The sequence below is a fragment of the Melozone crissalis genome, unplaced genomic scaffold (genome assembly GCF_028551555.1).
Source record: "Melozone crissalis strain CALT ecotype California unplaced genomic scaffold, PUWL_Pcris_2 ptg000061l_1, whole genome shotgun sequence".
Lineage (NCBI taxonomy): Eukaryota > Metazoa > Chordata > Aves > Passeriformes > Passerellidae > Melozone > Melozone crissalis.
This window is the reverse complement of record NW_026535839.1, coordinates 9,965,652-9,981,232: the sequence shown is the minus strand read 5'-3', so window position 1 is coordinate 9,981,232 and position 15,581 is coordinate 9,965,652.

Sequence of the window (15,581 nt, the reverse complement as noted above, 5' to 3'; positions counted from 1 at the left end):
TTATACTGACAGAAAAATCACATCCTTAACCTTAGATCCCCAGAGGTACAATTATTAACCTTTGGGACAGCTTTTAAAGAGCAGTTTTGTGGATAGAAAATGGCAGCTTCTGCCTTGTAATGCAGAGCTGAACAGAAAATTATATTCTTGTGTGTCAAAATCGGATGGGTTGGGCAGACCCCCACCTCAGTGAGTAGATCAGCTTCTCCAGAGTTCAGTGAGGGCTTAAAAGAAATTTCTGTGAGGCCCTATTGGATTGCCACAGGCCCACTGATTCAAACCTTTTTAGACATCATAAGGCATTTCCATTAGACTGGTAAAGCAATTTCTGCATTTATCCACATGCTCAAGAGATGGGAGATTTTTAAAGCTAAATGATCGTTCTCTATTAGATTTGCATCTTCTGATTTCTTTCCCCTGGAGATTAAACCTCAAAGCTTTCTTCCCTTATGGAAATAAATATTACCCAGGATGGGAGTTAGAGTGCAGCACTTCTGTCTTTACAATTGTGATAGGAAGAAGAGGACAGGAGATGTAAATCCCTCACCCTCAAGCCTGTAAAAGCAGCCCATGCTATCCCACATTAGAGATGTCCAGGCTAAGAATCAGTTCACTAAAGAAAAATTGATTTTTTTTTTTTTTAGATCTTTTCATGTGAAATGATCCCAGGAGATGCTCCACTGTCTGCAAAAGTTCAGGGAGCAGTGAGATGGATCTCCCTTCCCTGGTAGCATGTGCTCAGTGATGGGGGGAAATTTCATATAGTGGAAAAGGTTAATTCCTTAATACTTTTGGCTTTTACCAATTTCACCTACCTAAGCCTCACTTGTGTCAGGAATGCTGGGGTTGGAGCGGAAAGAATGGATTAACTTTCCTTCTGAACTAAGGAAGATATAAATTATAATTAAGATATTCCTTCTTTAAGGTTTTCCTCAGTGTTCTGGCTGGGGACTGATGGAGAGGAACCTTCTGGGAGCCAATCCCATGCATGGGAGCTGGGCTGGGGGGGGACAGAGGCGTGGAGCATGGGCCAGCCCAGCAGCCCTGGGGCTGGGAAATGCTGCATCCCCAGCTGAAACACTGAGCTGCAGCACCACAGACAGAGCCCCCAGGGAAACTTGTCCTATGCCCATGGACATGCTACATTCTGTGAATTATGGCCAGCCTGAGGACATGAATGCAGCTGTTTTAAAGTGACTCCCATTTCTAGGATGGTATTCTCAGCTCAATCTTTTACCAGCTGCGCACAGTATCCTCCATTGCTTCATGGAAGTCTTCCCTTTTATTTAATTTTAATTATTATTCTCAACCTTCCTTCCTTTCTTCTCTCACCATTTCTAATGCCAGGTCTAGAACTGCACTCAGGATTGCACCTGTGAGATCAGTTCAGCCTCTCCTGTTTCCCTGCTGATGTGCCCAACTGCTGCCTTAACCTCTCTCCACATGGGGCATTACTACTAAAACATGGTTTTATAAACTATTCCCTGTCCTTCCAGTTTATAATCATGAGCTGAGCCATACTGAAACACACAGAGTTAAACTGAGCAGATAAACATCAGCCAAGCAAAACCAGCACTTTCCTCATCACCCTCAAACCACCACAGGTCTTCTCTACTTATTGGAGAGAGAAGGGGATTGAAGTCTTGTTTTAGGTGCTAAGCCATCAGAAAGAAATCAAATATAATTTAAACATGTTTTTAGATAATATATTACTTCTTTAAACATAAACCAGCCCAGTGTTGAATACACTAACATACACATCAAAATTGCACAGTGCAATTTTCTCATTATGCACAACAAAAATAATTCATACAATGATTGGAGATAATACTAAAGCAAAATAGTAATTTAATTACAAATAGCACTGCTCTAAGTAAAAGGAAACCCCATTCACTAAATAACCTGGGAACATAATTACTTCAAACACATCCCATGGGGCTTATTTCATCATCCTTTCATGACCTCAGAGCAGATAATGTAAAGAAAATGGACCATGTGTTTTCCCACAGAAATGCAGCCATCCGATTCCTTTCCACTTTCTTTCACCTAACGCTACTGAAAAGCATTCAAATCACTCAAGATAATGAATAATAATAATAATTTTAAAAATGCCATCTCATCCTGCCTTATTTCTTCCTGGAGCTGATGGATAAAGTTATTTGAATCCTTAAGGATGAATCTGGGTGGGGAGGTAGTGAAAACATGAATTCAGTGGGAGTAGCTTGGTCAAAGCAGCCATCCCTGTGTGGGACAGCCAAGGGCTGGCAATCAGAGTGGGAAATGGGACAGCAGTGCCTGTGTATCAGGCAGGAACAGACACTTGTACCTGTGCACAGAGAGGAAAACCAGACACCAGGGACCAGCTCAGTGACCCAGCACACAAAGGGCTCCTGCATGTTGAGCATCAGGAGGAAGAATCACTTTGAAAGCAGCTGTGAACATCTGGGCAGGGAACCTTTTCTCTATGGAGAAATCTCTATTGTTCCCTGAGATCTGAGATTACCAAATCTCAGTTTGGATGACAGCTTCCTGTTTGACTGCAGTTCCTGTGTGTGCAAATGTCAAAATGGAGAGGGTTATGCACTTGTACAGCAGCAGTGCTTTTGGCTTTCCCACTGGAAATCCTTTCTGTCCAAAAGCTGCCCTAAAGGTCAGAAATCAGTGCCACATTCTCAGGGGGATGGAGTTAAGATTAAAGTCTTTGTTATTGCCCATCTCCCCACTTTGGAATAGCCACTGGGTGCAGCAGAAAGCCTGACACAAGCTCCTGCTGGGATCCCACATGGAAATCATGTTCTTTGGAGCTAAAATAATCCCACCATGATTGACCAGGGAGAAATGCCAGAGCCACACAACATTTACAGAGGCCAGACAAAGTGCACTGAATAACACAGTGGTGCTCAACATCTCCCCAACCTATCTGCAACAGTGGAAAAAAGTTACCCAAAAACTCCATGGATTTCATCTACCAGGGAAATTCCAAATGAAACTTCTACTTTGAGAATTTGGATATTTGGATGTGCTCTGAGCACTGGCTGCTATTGACAACTGCATATATCTCTACATTTGATCCTGAAAGGCTCCTTCATTTCTTTTTAGCTGCCCTCAGTGGGGAAGAACCTGTGAAGCATTCACCACCTGGCAAGTGACTCCATGGCTCTTCTTGCTCAGGAGAAAAGACAAAGGGAATTTAGCAGATTTTAAATCTCAAATTCTAACAAGCAGCCCCTCACACTTGCATTAGCAGGGGGGTTTTCACCTCACAAAGGCAGCTGTGTTGGGGACAGGGGTCCTTCCACCAAACTCAAACCCAGAACTGCAAGAGCTCAGCAGTTGAGCATCTTGATGTCATGCAGCAATCTGGCTCCAATTCATCAACTCAGTTGTTTCCTGTTTATCAGATTAATTAAAGACTGAAATTTGATTTTAAATTGACGTTTTAATTTTCAAGCTGTATTAGATTTCCCTTATGTTCAGAATATAAAATATTGTTCTTTAGTTGTGTTTGAATCAAAGGCAAATAAGCAATATCCAGGAATCTCTTCTTAACCCTACATTTAAAAGACTGGGAAAACATTAAGAATGTGGGTGAAGCAAAAGTTCAAGTACAGGAGGAAGATTAGGAGGGAAATAAATTCGTATTCCTTAATCTAGTAAGCAGCCAAGGAGATTTTTAATACAAGGACACACAAAGGGGAGTTACATGCTAAATATGATGCTGAAAAGAAATCCTACACTTGTGCTCTAAGTAGGAAGTGAACTAGAAGGAAACTGAACAGTAGTGCACATTTTAAAAGATACCAAGGGATATTTCCAGTGTGGGTGCGTTGGTTTTGCATGGCCTGGTTTTAGGTAGTGGGGGGCCATGGAGGTGGCTTCTGTTAGAAGCTGCAGGAAGCCTACACCTTTACTCTTGGTAGTCAGAACAAATCAGCTGTTAACAGCATGGGCTGTCATCATCTTGTCATGCAGCACCCCAGCTCCAGCAGCCAGGGTGGGAGAGGGGGAGCAAGGTGAAAGCCTTACAGCTGGATGCACAGATGCCAAGGGACCTTCCTGTGAGATGCTCAGTGCAAAACCAAAGAGAAGAGTTAATCTGCACTGCACCAGACTGGGCACTTCAGGATGATTTCTCAAATATGGATGGTGAAACTACAGAAAGCACCACCAACATCCCAAAAGCAGGAGAAAAGACAGATGTGTACACAGGATTTATGTACTGCTTAAAAATGATCAAGGTCCCCTTAGGTCCCCTTTCAGCCCTACTTAGTCTTCCACTCTCAGATAAGGCATCAGTTCACTCTGTGCTCTTCTGCTCTGAAATTGCCTCAATAACAATTTTCTTCTCCCAGCACTGCCTGCCTCACCTGGATGTCAGTGCAAGCTTGTGCCACACCATCCACCTGTACATTAGGAAGTCTATTTCCTGAGCAATAGACATGTGAAAGGAGATATTAGCTAAAGAGACACAATGTCAAATATTATGATTGGAATTACACAGACAGCACCTGGCTGTCAGCAGTGTCCCCACTGAGGCCAGCTGGAACTCCTGTCTATTTGTGCCTGGAAAATCTCCACTGGAACACATGGCTGAAAAATCATAAATGCTTTGTGTTGGAAGGGACCTTAAACACCACCTAGTTCCTACCCCTGCCATGGGCAGCAACACCTCCCATTAGACCAGGTTATGGTTTATATGTTTAAGTAAATGGATTCCAAGTCCCTGAAGATGTAGGTGAGGAAAACAACATGGAAATCCAACCTTTAGTCTTCTCTATCTTAGGGCACCATGTTTTCCAAAGGGGCTTCAACTCATCTCCTTCATGTGCATTTACAAAACTGCTCACCTGTGCACATTAAACTGGATTTGGGAGTGTTATTAGGCTATTTTCAGGACAGGATTTAGAGATTACATTAGAAGATTTCAGTTTAGAAAATAAGTCAGATAAGCAGAAAAGAAGTCAAGGAATATGTTTTTTCATTGCATTACCCCGCAGAAATTTTTTTTCAATATAAAAAAAAAGAAAACTATCACAACTCATTGATGCAGAAGTGTATAGGTAAATGTCAGCGCAAGTACAATACAAATCTCTCCTAATATCATTTGATGTGGAAAAAAAATACTGATTTTTCTGGCTTTTAACTTCATACAGGTCTGTGATTTCATAATGATATTTAACTCAGGAAATTAAGAGAGAAGATAGGTGCATTTAGAGAGGGTTAATCGGCTCACCATAGATAATGTAAAAAGATGCTGCCAAAACCATAATAGATGCAGATAATTTAAAATTTGATAGGATCATTTAAGACCAAAGACAATACACATGAAAGACAGTTCAATGTTTGCCCAGTAAACAGAATAATGATAAATTGGCCTTGTGAACACAACCCAGGTGCAAATGTGGTTTAAGGGATGTTATGACTGCTCTCTGTCCAGAGAAGCAATTATTTTCTTTAGAGATTTGGCTTTGTTACAGGCAGTTTTAGAAATGCACAGAACAGGTAAAGCCAAACAGCCACACAAAGGGGAATGATGCAGCTGTGAGTGGGGAGTTCAGGAAAAGCTCTGATTTAGTTTATGTATTAGCAAGAAGTTCTTGACTTGGAGGTTTGTGAGGCCCTGGCACAGGGTGCCCAGAGAAGCTGTGGCTGTCCCATCCCTGAAGTGTCCAAGGCCACGTTGGATGGGGCTTGGAGCAACCTGGGACAGTGGAAGGTGTCCCTGCCATGGCAGGGAGTGGGAATGAAACGAGCTTTAAATTCCCCAAAATCCAAAGAACTGTGTGGTGCTGTGAGGGCACAGAGGTGCCCTGGCTGGTCATGCACTGGAGAATCTTCAGGTGCTCTCAGGGAAACCATGCTTATCACATAAAGCTGCTCCTGCCTTTCAAGCAACGGCTTCTTTTCAAAATTACAGATCCTATCAAATCACACAGAGAATGAGAATACTGTAATAATCATCAGAACTTTTAGGACACATCACTGAATAATAAACCATAGCAAAGCTCTGGGTTCCCAGTGAGCTGAAGTGCCACCCCACTCTTTATCTCTGCCTCTCTGTACAATATACAACAAAAATGCTGGCGAATTTCTGTTTTTACTTACATTTTGGGCAAGGCACTTTGCTTATTGCTCAGTGACCATTCAGTTAAAAGGAAGATCAGCCCCAGGCATATCCCAGTAATCCAGGTCTGTGATGCCAAACCTGCAGAGCCCTTTGATGACACTGCCCTTCACTCTGGAGACTGGGAAACTCTTGGTATCAGCTTTTTTTTCCCCTTTTACACCTTTTCATGTGTGGTAGAGACTCCTCACCTCAGAGATGGGGATGCCATAATAGAATTTGTCTCCACCCACATCACTCCAGCAATTAATTTTACAGCTAAGCAAGTTGGCAGAGAACATCTCATTCCCAGCCCTGCTGAGACTCATCTCCAGGTTTGTGTCCTTCCTCCTGCCTTTAGTCCCATCACAAAAGGGACTAAAGGCAGGAGGCCAGAGCTCGAGAGGCAGCAGTGAACATGCCTGCCTTGTCCTGGCAGCCCGCACTGGGGCAAAGCTTGTTATACTCTCCATACAACCTCTTTGTCCCCTTTAAAAATGACCAAAAAAAAAAAAAAAAGGCACCTTCCATGAGCCTGGTTTAGTGCAACGTCTCTCTTCCAAACCATTCAAACCATAATGAGCTCCTCAAGAAAGATCCTCTGAGTTAACTAAAAGATAACATAATAGATAAATTAAAAGCATTACAACCCTAAAGGGACAGTTTCTTTCAGAATGAAGTCAGTCTATTTTATTAAGCCTGACTCATTTTCAAGGAAAATATTTTTAAAGGGAGCAATGAGTGATGTAAAATATGAGTTTCCATCAAAGAGCTAATATAATTGTTCAGTATAAGGAGAAAAGAAAGAAGCAATAGTAGCAATTTTAATGGCACTGACATTGAATCAAACCTGAGCTTGACAAAACTTGGGAAAATCTAACTCTGTAATAATAAATATTTAAATTGTGTTATCCATTGGGAATCAGCCTCTCTTGTGCTGTGCATGTCTCAGATGTTGTGTCACTTCTATATGATTGCTGCTCTACATAAACAACTCCAAGTCAGAATTCACTCCTGATATTTCTCTCTGCCCCTTGTACAGCTGAGATTTTCCTTCCAGGTGGCAGGTCTGGGAGAAAGGAAACCATTCTCATCCCTTTCCAGGTGTTGAAATAGCTGAAATCCTCATTTATTAGTCTACTCTGAAATGAGTATTGTAACGAGAGAAAAATATGAATTCACCACAGAAAATCATCTTGTGCTTTTGCAGCAGCTTTTCTCTGGCCACATGGAAGTAATGGCAAGGCTGCTTTTAAGTTCAGCACAACCAAATTTCTGACCTTTATAGCTATACCTGAAGCTTTAAAACACAGAATTACCTGGGCTTATGAAAATTGAATTATTGTTATTTAGGTTTAATGCTTATGACATTAGTCATTTCTTCAATGTATCCTCATTCAAAACCTGAAATTTCTAAGTAATGGCCTACTTACCCTCTATGTTTATTTATGTAACCATATATAATTTTCCTATTCAAAGATAAAACTTATTTTTCCAGTAATGCTTTCTTTTCTATCATTTTTGCAAAGATAACTATCTAGTAAAGAGAAAAGAGAAAATTTATTATGAAAATAATTTCTATTTTTCAACAGAAAATTTAAATCAATTTGATGTGTCACTTGGAGTAAAGTCAGAAATCTTAAATCATGACATGTGGCAAAGCACCTCCAACACTGCTGGGAGCACCCATTCTCACATGACAAATCTGCCTAAGAGGTTTTGAAGGAGAGCAAACATGTCTAAATCAGGGAAATCACAGCTCCTGACCGCAAAGAAGGTGCACAGCTCCATAAACTCAATAATCCCTACTGATATCCGCTGCTCTCTGGGCCTCCTGGAAACATCTTTGGGCTCCAGGGTTAATTTCTCACTCAAGTCCAAGGGCAGAGCAAGCTCCAAGCAAGAGAAGGAACTCTGTATGAAATAGAGAGTTTGGAGTGGCCAGGTTCTTTAAAAGGGCACGGTCTTAGCATGGCAAACAGGAAACCTGCATTTTCTGAGTGGATAATCAGATATATAGAATCACAGAATGATTTGGGTAGGAGGGATCTCAAAGCTCATCTTTCTTTTATAATTTTTCTACCTTACTGCAACAGGTGCCCTTTCACTGGGCTGGACCATACAGTCTTTATGGCACACACCTGTGACTACACAATTTTATATTTTGTTCAAGGGCATGGCTGCTCATTCTGGGCAAAAATTCACATATCCCTCTCTCTCTGCCATGAAAGCCACAGTGGCAAGTCAAGGTGCACAGTTAAAATATCCTTTAATTCTTATAAGCTGAATCTACATAAAGCCAAATCCAACAACCTTGCAATGAAAACCTTATTTTTGTCATTTTAACTCAAGTGGGAATCTTGAAGATAAAAAGGCACCGCTTTCTAATTTATTCATTAATAGAAAATGTGGTATGTAGAACTTTTGGCTTTAGGGTTTGATTTAGTTTCTTTTATTTAATATTACTTATTAATATTTTAATCAATACTACATATATATAAACTGTTATGAATACCTAAACCTATAAGAAGAACAGATCTTTCAAATAGAACAGTAGAATTATAAAATTTTCTCCGAGTCCATAAAATGCTCTGAGTCCATACTCGTTAAATTATCAAAGTCCTAATTTTCCTTTCAAGGTGTACAGGCCTCTGCTAAGGCAACAGCCAGGGTCAAAAACAATTCTACAGATAATTTTTTCCTTAGTCATGTCATCTTAAACACATTAAAAGTCCAATCAGATTTTTTTTTCTCAAATACCTCCCCTTTCTCATCCAGAAAATATCCACAAAAATGCCAAACACAACAACAATCAAAAAAACGCAATCAACCATAAATTACAAAAAGTAAAAACAGGCAAGGATTTTGCCTAAAGCAGCCAAAGTAAAAACTGAGTGAAGACCTCAGGGCTGGAACTGCTGGCAGGCACTTTAATTTGAAGACAGTGTAAAACAAGTAGGGAATCCAGGATTTCACCCACTGGAGAATATTAAAATGTTTCCCTTTTATTATTATGCTTGTCTGTATTGTGGTTTAAAATCCACATAGGGATTGCCAGAGCTTGTTAGTTGGCTTTAATAGTTGCATTAATAAATCCTATAAACTAATTGTGTAGTGACTAAGTTAATTACATTTAAATGAGATATTTCTCCAGAAATATGATAAAGAATTTATAAAGAGATATGCTCCTGTCTGTGAGTCCAAAAATAATAACCAGCCAGCAACCCAAATACCCAAATCCAACTGTAATATGTGATTAAATTGATGGCTGTGTGCATAAGCAGACTGCAGCAGTGGCAAGAGATCACAAGAAAGTATTAAACTGAATTATTTACCCAGTAAAATAATTAATGGAAGCAGTTCACTGAGCTTTGCTCATGGCCAGCAGTTTGGCTTCCAGACAAAGGTGGGAGCCTGATCCTAAGCCCCTGTTATTTTTTCAACAAGCAGGACAGGTATATGACACTGTAATAAGAATCCTTTTACCATTGGTCTGATAAGCAAACCATGAACTTTATCTCCCATCAAACACGGATGATGCTTTGTGTGGTGAGCAGAAAAGCCTCTTTGGGGCTGAAATAACTTATGGGTCCTTTCCGGCCCTGCAGGTGCCTGCTGGCCCTGGGGCCTCCTCTGCCAGGGCGTGCTATTTCTGTCAGACAGCAAGGCCCAAGCACTGGGGCTCTCCCAGATGAAAGTTCTGGGTTACTTTGGGCCAGTGGTTGTGTTAAAAGAGCTCAGCTAACAAGCCTACACCAAGCAAAGGCACAGAGCAATTCCAAGGCAAAAGAGTGTTTTACTTCCTCTTAATTAAATTAAATCAAATCACCTTGCCCTAAATTTAATGGAGAAGCTGGTCCTGGCAGAGCTGCTGCCAAAGCCTCACTCCAAGGCAGTGTTCACTATTTTTAACAGGGGGAAAAACAGCAGCCCATTGCTCAACCAAGCATCTGTAAAAAGAGTTGGAGTGACCTCAGAGCTGATAACCAGGGTAAAACTGTGTGTACATGATGCAGATAGGCTGGGTCTGCCAACCAGACACTCACCATGACCAGAACACCACATTTAAAAACACAAGCATAGCAACAACTGGGATGATGGAGAAAGAAACCAGAAGTTAAGCTCTTAAATGCATCATTCAGTTCATAAATAGTTGGTTTCAAGACTGTGGAGTATCAAATTAACAGGAGCAAACTGGAGTTTATCATTGAGAAAATCGGATATTCCACTTAAGAGCCTGGCTACAGGAGACAGATTTTGGCTTCTATTTTTGAAAAGTATTGACTGAGAAGACTCATGTCACGCTCTATTTGCACAGGAGTCTTTGTAAAATAAATGCCAGAATTCAAGGTTTTAAGCTTTGTACTCCAACACTGAGCCAAGGACACCAATAGAAACAAGACAGATGGAGCAGCAAGAGAGGTGGCTGCAATTTTATGGAGCATGGGCCACCTTGCCCTGTTTTGTGACAGTGACAACAGCAGTTGTGGCCCTCAGGCAGTGTTACCCCCTCTGCAGCTCTCCCCATGTGTTGTCCAAGGCCAGGTTGGATGGGGCTTGGAACAACCTGGTCTAGTGGAAGGTGTCCATGGCAGAGGAGTTGAAACTGGATGATCTTTAATGTCCCTTCCATCAAAACCGTTCTATGAACACAATTACTCATTTGCCTTCCCTTTTTGGATATACAGAGAAATAATTTTCAGTAAAAAGTAATTACCAAAACAAATCACTCAGCTATCTCAATGTAAGCAAAGCCAGCTTCAAAGTATAAATCTGGTAAATTGAGTTTGAGTTCAAACACCTGAGTGGATAAAACCACAGAAAAAATTGCATGAAATTAAGTTCTGACAAACCTCTTACTCCAGCAGTATGAATGGGGTTGCTATAATGATAGAAAACTATTGATTGCCATCTATTGTCTTGTTCAATTGATCAGGTCCTGCAAATCTCTGATAACACTCATGTCATTAGAAGCCAGTATTGTACTCCTGAGGCTATGACTGATTGCTGTGCTATCACAGCTTGGATCGTCTGAGAGAACAAGTGTTGGGGAGCCTGGCTATTGATTTGTAGATAAAAATGTTCCAGAACCTTGAGACCTGTCAGTGAAGCTCCTTGGATGCAAAACAGCATTGTACTTTCATGGTAGGTCATTTGCTAATTAAGCTTATTTGCAAAGATTTTCTTGGGGGGAAGAGCTGTTTCACACATGTACCAGGCAGGTGGCAAAAGTCCTGAAGGATCAGGTCAGCATGATCCACCTGAGCTAACAGATCCTTGAACAGAACTACATATTTCTAATTTCAAGGTTAAATTTATTCTTAAGTGATCAGGGTATGAAAATCATTGTAAAACTTGGTCTAATGATGCAGGTGCTTCTCAAGAAGGGACAGCAGTAAGGTCAGACCTCTGTGTCTTCCATAAAGCCGATGTGCAGTGCTGGACAGCTTCATGGAACCACAGAATGGTTTGGTCTTGAGATCATCCAGTCCCAATCCCCCTGCTATCCCACCTTCCACTAGGACCAGGTTGCTCCAAACCCCATCCAACCTGGCCTTGAACACTTCCAGGGATGAAGAAGCCGCAGCTTCTCTGTTCCAGAGCCTCACCACCCTTAGAGTAAAGAATTTCTTCTCAATATCTAAAACTTCCTTGCAAGCCCTTCTGCATCTGATCCCTCATGGGACCCCACTGTTTATCAGTAGTCATTTCACCAAAAATGTTATCTAATCTGCATCCCAAATCCCATAAATCCAATTGTTTTCTTAGTCAGGTTTTGTTAGCTTTTTTTAAAAATGATTCTCTGAAGCCCACTGACAGTGTTTGTCTAATTACACTGCTCATTCATCTCTACTGCTAAAGGATGATGAAATTAGGTCTTATTAGTTGGTACATTTTAATTTGGCTTTTCATAGGGTGATTGGCACATTGGAATTACTGCACTCCCTGGCATGCATTCAATCCAGCTGTTGTTCTGCATGGTACCAAGGCACGAGGTCAGCTGCTGGCACTGGGTCTCCCAAGAGAAGCCTTGAGTCAGAACTGCAAAGCCAAATGTCCATTTTGGGTGCAACCTTTTCTTTTACATTGCAGTTATAACACAAAATAGGATTATTTTCATCTTCTAACAATAAATTTTGAATAATTTCTGTGGATTACATTCTTCTTCAGAAAATCTCATTTTAGTTTTCTTAACCCAGTTATATATTACTCCAGTAATCCAGATTTTTTAAATTCACATTCACAGACTAAAAGCCTGAAAATTCCCAAACCCACAACATTAACCAACCTGTATATTGAAGGAGACATTTTCTAAGACCTTAAACCAATTTGAAGATAGTCTTTTTCATTCTGTAGCAGCCAAACTGAAATAACCAATAGACAAGTTTCTAGAGCATGAAAACATATTTCAACATCATTACCGCACCGGAGAATTTGAGGTTTTAAAAGAAGAGCTGGCATGTGTAGATGACCTTTGTCAGGGTGCCAAAATGTCTTTTTGGAAAAATATACTTTCATGTTACAACATGGGTTTCTTTATGTGACAAATGCACTTTATATACAATAAGATGTAAGAGCAGAGCCCACAGAGGAGGTCAAAGGGAAGGACTCCTGGTGACCTGAGAAAGGATGCTCTAGGAGAAGATATGTGCAGGGTTATTCTATGTCCCTGCGTTTGGATGCCCCTCTCCCAACGTGGATCAAATGAACTATTTTTAAACTGTGCATGCCAAAGCAAACGTCCTCTGCCTGAACTGCAGGCAAAGACCTGAAGAGTGGTGATGAAGCTTGGCTTTAGTAATGGCTGAGAACATCTCCCTGTACCCTGCCTTTGGCTATTGCTCCTCAGAGCAGAACCATCTCCTGTTGTCCCACTTCAGCAAGAGGAAATTTGGGTCATGCAGAGCAGCTCTTGCTTCTCCACTTAAATTGCAAAACTAAAGACAGTGTAATTGTGTTGTGCTGTACAAACACTGCTTTTAGCTTTACCAGCTTGTGATTGCTCTTGAGCATGGGTTTGTTTAGAGAAAACACAATATGGCCAGGGTCTGGGAAAACTCAGCAGCATGGATTAGCTCCTGAATTTGTTGATTAGAACCCATAAAAATTGATATTTCTAAGTAAATATGCTGCACAAAAATATTTCTCAGTGGCATGTAATACACGGAAAACCTGAGGTTTGGCACCACCTTTGTACAGTTTCTCCTAGAAAAATGAAGACTGCAAATCTTCACAAGGAGCATGCTCAATTTCCAATTATTTTATAGTGCTGTTCTGACCTTTCTTTGTAACAGAATATTGTTTCCTTTTTACATTACTGCTGCTAAAAGGCTTGGCAGTGGTTTGTGTTGTAATGACCAAGTGATCCCCATCAGCTTTGTCTGAAGTATTGTTCTGTATTTGGGTCAATTACAGTCAGTCACTCCTGATTACACAGTGGCAATGCCTCTGATGTTCCTGACCTTTATTTTCACCTTGGGGCAGCACCTCTGAGGATGGGAGCAGGAGGTGGCTCATCCTGCACAGCTCACCCTGTTTGCCTGTAAACTGGGCACTGTCAATAACTAGAGGATCATCCCACAGGATGAGATCCTGCTATTTAACCATCACAGAATCATTTTGGTTGGAAAAGCCCTCTGAGATCATCAAGTCCAACCATTAACCCAGCACTGCCAAGGCCACATAACCCATGTCCCCAGGTATCACATCTACACACATTTTAAACGCCTCTAGGAATGGTGATTGCCCTGGGTGGTCTGTTCTATTGCTTGAAAACCCTTTCTCTGAAGAAATTCTTCCTAACATCCAACCTAAACCTTCCCTGGCACAGCCTGAGACCATTCCTCTTGTTCTATTACTTGTGATCCCCATTCTCTTCCTTACCCTCTGGTCTCCTCCTCTCCAGCCTAGTAACATTTCATCGTTTATTAAAGCTTGATAATATTTGTGTCTATTTTTACTTTATTTGAGGTGAGCGGCTTTAGTTTCACTTATTGCCCTCCTCTGAAGAGCAGCTTTGCCATAAACAGGTGACTTTTGGACTCCTCCTTTGTAAAAGCGTTCTCAGGATCCCAGAGGACATTTTGGGTGATAAAACAAAAGTGATGCTTCAAACAGCAAAGCCTTCAAATATAGGGGGCCTCACCATTCTTTATTTCAAAGTCTCAAACCATTTAAACCAAAGGGAGCATTTAATTCAAAGACCCTATGGGGCATTTTTTTTAATATTGTTAAAGTGGTCTGCTACCTTTAGCAATAAAAAAAAAAAAATCAAGAATATAAAAGCAGTTTAAAAACCCTATTCTGTTAGAAAAATCCACAAAAATAGCCTTAGCTGTGAGTTCCTGCTTTTACTGTAAAAAAGAGACATTTCCCTGCAGGCACCCCCCACTCCTTCTCTTACACAACCTTTGCAAAAGTTTAAAACAAATTACAAGGAACTGACAGCTAAAGGATACCTGTTTGCCTCTCTGAAGTTAAGAATATTGACTAAAGATAAAGAGTATGTTCTTTTCCCCTCCTTTCTGAAGTTAAATTAATAAATAAAGTAAATTTAGTTGTTGTGCATCTGACAAATCCTTGCACTAAATTTAGTCCTAGAACACACGTGGAAGGCATGTTACACAAAGCACAAAAACCTGAAGGGAAGATGTCCATTTCTGCTTAATTTAGGCAATTTCTTAAACTTCGAAGTCCAAGTCAAGAAGATGGATTAAATACCCATTTCTGAGTGTCCAAAGTCACACACCCCCAGCCAGAAAGATTATTATTTAACTCGTGTAAGTTAAAGCATCCATCAATGAGCAAGAGGCAAGAAACCCTTGTGAGAGATGAGCACCAACAGATGGAGGGATGCTCTGCCTTGGGACTACATTTTCTTCAAAGAGGTACAGCCACATCACTGACCCAAGTGCAAAATCCTGGACTTTTTCCTAAAAAAACTGTAAGACTCATGCTGCAAAAGGAGCAGATCAATGAAAACATTTCTGGCAAAACTGTCTGCACTTCCAGCATGCATTTGTAAGGAGAGTTATATACCAAGAGCAGAAAATCTTTGCTATTCTTAGTCAGGCATGTTCCCTGTAAGAAGTCCTTTCCCATAAATCCCTCCATGTTTAACCTGGTACGCTCTGTGATATTCCAGCTGTCAAAACAGATCTCCATCAACTTTTTCTTCTTTACTCTTGACCTGAGTTTCTCTAAGAACACTGCTTTAAATTAGGTCCCACGAGAACTGTGACAGTAAATTCCTCGTTTCAGGATGGTGATAGAAGTTGCCATTGTTCTCCCATCATTATAGTGATGTTTAAGGCATTGGAGGAGAGGGATCATTTGTTAGCTCTCTTGTTGTCTGCTTTCTGCTCACAGCAGGAAACAGGGGTGGAAATTTATTGACACCCTCGACAAATAGCATGGTGCTTTCTTTTGCAGGAGTTAATTTATCCTATTAGATAAGACATCATCACACATTTTGAAT